Source organism: Miniopterus natalensis, chromosome 6, assembly GCF_054644295.1.
Source record: "Miniopterus natalensis isolate mMinNat1 chromosome 6, mMinNat1.hap1, whole genome shotgun sequence".
In the NCBI taxonomy this organism is placed as follows: Eukaryota; Metazoa; Chordata; class Mammalia; order Chiroptera; family Miniopteridae; genus Miniopterus; species Miniopterus natalensis.
Genome location: NC_142086.1, coordinates 67,542,997 through 67,548,285, shown reverse-complemented (window position 1 = coordinate 67,548,285; position 5,289 = coordinate 67,542,997).

Here is a 5,289-nt window from a genome sequence, read left to right as displayed (position 1 = left end):
GAAATTACAACCAAATATAAATGGTACAACAAAAGAAAAAAGGAGAGCAATTTTTGCAAAAATCAAAGAACAATTTGACAAATAACAAACATAAGAAAGCTGCAATTGAAAACTATAACCGAGTCACAATAACACTAATGACACCCTATTAAAGTGCTCTTCACTGAAACTGCAGAAAATTCAACCCTGATTACATCTGGAGCAGAATGAGGTTTTGCAGTTTTACCAAAGACTTCGTGGAATACTGACTCTGAAGGCCTCATAAATTTTAGTAACGCTAACCTTTCCTTACAAATATACGTTTAAGTAACTCATAATAACTCCTAGTTTAATAGATTACTAGGAAATAACTTTTCATTGGGGGTAAAGATAAAAGCCTCCAGAATACTGTGTTGTTAGCCTTAAATAATTGAATAACTATATTTCTCAAGTGTTTTGCAGATTATTAGGGAGGTCACCATGACCCACAAAAGATTCATTAAGAATCTCTGTTATATACAAAGATTACAAATCAAATATTCCCCAAAACTAAGCTGTGGAATCATTATCTATATATTTCAAATTCTTTTCTAATATATATAGTTAAATTCAACTTGCTTAGATATACAATTTGCAATGGAAACGGATCTCAAAGTTCAATTCAATATATTTGTTAGAAAATGTTTTATTAAACTGAAAATATAGATACATTCATCCTGTCAAGAAAATGTTTTATTGAGGATTAGATTAGGACACAAGGTTGTAAGTAGCAGAGCAACAATAGTTGAAGCTAGTGAGTAAGAGAAATTTTACATGCAAAATAAATTTCTGTGTATCATTTATTAATACAGTCACTATCTCAGATGATTTCTTTCCAAAATGTTGGTTTGTAGCTATATAGTCAAAATGTTATCAATACTTTTAAGTCATCAAGTGGTAATCCATTAGGCACACCTTTATGTTCTTGGTTTGTATTAGAATAATAAATACTATTATAAAGGATGTAATTTTTCCCTTATACTAGAATCTGGAAGTTATCCTCTCATTGTTATTAATAATCTTAATAACTAAAATTTCCATTCTTTGAGCATCCATTTCTCCCTGAAAATTTCTTGGTACTTAGTAAATTACAAGCTTACACAAAACATTGGCTTTAAAAATTCACTTACCTCACTGGCCTTTGGATCATATCTCATTAGAAACCACAAAGTACTAATAAACTAAACAACCTGATAAACAGTCCTATAAAATCTTGATATTCAGAATTATAGTGACACCTTTTAAGGAGAAATAAAAGTAATGTATTAATTTGACAAGTTTAAATATCCACCAAAGTGAATTGAAATGCCATTCTTACTCTATTAAACACTCATAGTCAATATTATTGCATACATACTTTATTCAAGAGCTGTTTAATTTTAAAGTACTTACTCAAAATTTGCTCCTGCAAATTCACGGTAATGTTATAACTAAAATATGCCTGCTGAGAAACACTAGTACATGGAACACCTGATCAGCGAAGGCCAACTCTATTTATCTTGAACATTGCTAGATTAATTCCTCTAAGACCAAAGCAGGTGTTCACCACATTTGTATGAAAGGACCAACATGATCAGCTTAATGATCAACGATGAAATATGCAAGAACTGAGAGAGAAAACAATACTAGAATTTTAGAGCCCATTAAGTTTATAGTATTATTTCACTTCTTTAGAATTTAGAAGAATGTGCCAATGCCTACAAATCTGCTAGTAATTAGTTCTTTTTGTTTTTCTCAAGAATCACACATCAGATTACCAATGTACTCCATCATAAATATTTCCGAATGCCTATGAGAAAAATAAAATTAAATCCAGTCCAGAATGCAGAGAGACAAATTACTGCTGCATTTACAGAGTTCTCAACAATTTGTAAAATTATGCAATAGAGGGACTTCCTGTGGACACCAGGCCCAATGGAATTCTTAGGGAAAAGTATGGATATTAAAGAAATGTAATTTTTATGTTGAACAAAAATACCGGATTAAGATTATAGATTTCCCAAATTATATCAAGGTATTACTCTTAAGCATAGGGAATTTGATAGTTAAACTTGGTGTTAAGTTTATGTGCTCTTAAAATTTTGCATCATTTTTTCTAGAAATAGTTCATTAGTGAAAAACAGTTGTATAATTGAATGGGTTATGATCTCATTGTTCTAGCTCAAATCAATCACGTCAGTGGCAATCAGATATTAAATACATTGCATTATTCATAAGTAGCCTCTGAGAACAGAAATGGAAAATTTGTTCCAGTTACAATTAAACAAGTATTTACTATTGATTACTAAACTAATATTATTTCTGATAAATCTATGAAAAAGAAGTAAAATGAATATAGATACTTTTAAAAGAGTTAAAAATAAATAAATAAACCTTTTTCAAGGATCCTGTTAACATCTTCCAGTGTCCTAGGATTATTACTTAATAACAGGCTTGGGGAGCCTGATGACTGATGTTGGCCATAATCTTCTAATTTACTAAAATTTTTAATTGTTCATCTTGCATCTCTGAATGTTTTCTAAATGTTGGCTTATACTCTAATATTACTTACTATGATATAAGTAAATTCATTTGCAGCTTTTAACTTAACAATGTTCGAGATTACTTTCCAAAAACACAGTTATGCAACACAAGAACACAATTCTTCTTCTGTCCTACTCTGCAATTCATAAATAATAAATCTGGAAGTCTAAGACTATCATTCAATCAATGTTTTCCTACCCATGCAGTGACACCAGCAAACATCCATCACAAGTACACTTGGTTCCCAAATTATTATGTCTGCAATGTTAGGATCATAATGTGACTTACCCAGGGACAAGTCATTATTTTTCCATCCAATGACAGAGACAGATACACTGTCTTAGTAAGATCATTTAATGAAGTTGTTTTGTAAGGAGCTTATATTAGAGTAGTTCAAGCAGACTGTACATTTTCCTTTCTTTTGGGGAGTGAAAAGCAACAGCCATGAATTTCTCCTCCTTGGTTTAAGCACTTTTAAAAGACAATAAAGATACCACAAATGTCCTTAAAATATTACTGCAAACCTTTTAAATATTTTGACAAATCTGTTCCTTCTACAACTCTATTTTGCCTCTGGAGCATTAGGGAAAAAAATAATAGCAAGGGGTTACAGATTCAGTCTCATTATCTTTCTAATTAGCATTTATTAACATTTTGTAATTTTTTAAAAGTAAAAATGTATTTCATTCCAAACTTTAAAAACACACAATCAAGTGCTCTCATTAATAAATAAAGGACTTAAAAGTTAATTCTTCCATAGATTAATTTCAGCTATTTTTTTCCTGTCAATTTGTTCCATATATTTTGGGTGATAAGAGGAAAATGTCCTGAAAAGGGAACAGGTTAAATTTTATTTAGTGTAAATCTTCATACTACAAACAACATAACCTACTGAAAAATATAGCACATCCTTTTTTTAAAAAACAAAAAAACCCTCCCCCCCCCCATTGGTTTTAGAGAGAGAAAGGGAGAGGGAGAAGGAAAGAGAGAGGGAAACATTCATGTGAGAGAGAAACATCGGTAGGTTGCATACTTGCCCTGATTGGGGATTCTGTGCCCTGACTGGGAGTGGAACCTGTGACCCTTTGGTGCACCAGACAATGCTCCAATCAACTGAGCCACAGTGGCCAAGGCTGGCATATCCTATTTTAATGTGACAAGTTCTTTTCACTGTAGAAAAATGGATCTTAAATCATTAAACCTAGCCCGGCCGGGCGTGGCTCAGCGGTTGAGCGTCGACTTGGATCCAGGCGATCAGGGTTCGATTCCCAGTCAGGGCACGTGCCCGGGTTGTGGGCTCCATCAATGACTCTCTCATCATTGATGTTTCTATCTGTCTCTCCCTCTCCCTTCCTCTCTCTGAAATCAATAAAGATATATTCAAAAAAAATCATTAAACCTAAATGTTAATTTCAGAAATAGCTTATAAAGTCTTCAGTTCTATTAACATTTGATAGGTGAGAACTTGCTACCTGCCTAACACAATTAGGTACTGTAAAGCATAAAAGAAGAGAGTAAGACATAACTAATTTTTCCCCTTTTGTATGTGTTTTGTTCCTAAGTATTAGAAACAGTATCATTAAGAGAGATTTTCATACTTTTAAAAGTTCTATTCTCATTAAATATATTTGTGAGGCAGATCCCCTTAATTCCTTTCACAGAAGAAGCACTGAATTAGGGATTAGGGATGCACATAGTTTAATGCTTTGCACATGCAGTAGGCTATAGAGAGATCTGACTATATGAACCAGACTATTTCACACGAATCACTTCCAACAAAGTCATCTCTAGGGGTAGAAAGAGGAAAGTATGTGTAGTAAGATAATTTCTAAGTTATACTAGAAAAACTAGGGGGCTCACTCAATCATTGCTTAATAAACCACAGCATTTTATGTGCCTTCACTTCAGAAAACTGATGGCAGAAGAAGTGTATTCGATTTATTTGAATATACCTGATGTCTAAAACAGTCCCTTGCATATGCCTGCAATAATTGGATGGATGGATGGATAGATGGATGGATGGATGGATGGATGGATGGATGGATGGATGGATGGATGGATGGGAGGATGGATGGATGAGAGGATGGGGAAAAGAGCTTTCACAAAGTATTTGGTACATCTCCTTAACATCTGAATATTCTTTTAAATTTCTGGAAATGTGGCTCAAATTTTACTCCACTGTACTGTCACCAATAGACAACTCATAAATCATATGCTCAAAGTTTGAAATGATGAATTGTCCAATCAAATCTCCCAACCAGTGGGAGAATTATCTGCAACATCCCTGTGAGTTATTCAGCCTCTGCCTGAACTTCTCAAGGAATCCTTTGTCCTAAGGCAGTGTTTTCATTTTAAAAAATAATTTACTTTGAAATACTTTTAAAGTAACATAAAAGTGCTGACATAATACAAAGAACTACTGCCTCCCACTCTTCTCTCTCAGTTTCCCCAGTTGTTAACATTTCACCTCATACGTGTGTTCTATCTATATAACTAATCTTTATCCATCTATCCAGCTATCTCTATAATATATATGTGTGGATACATATATGTGGTATATATATATATATATATACGTACATTGTAGTTTGTATTTTCTGAATCATTTGAAAGCAAACTGCAAACATAATTTTCTATTACTCCTGCATATTCCATTCTATCTGTTTATCTATCTACCTGCAACCATGAGTTCACACTGATATCTGATATCTCAAATCCCAATTCAAAATCTCAGGGTTCTTTCCATTT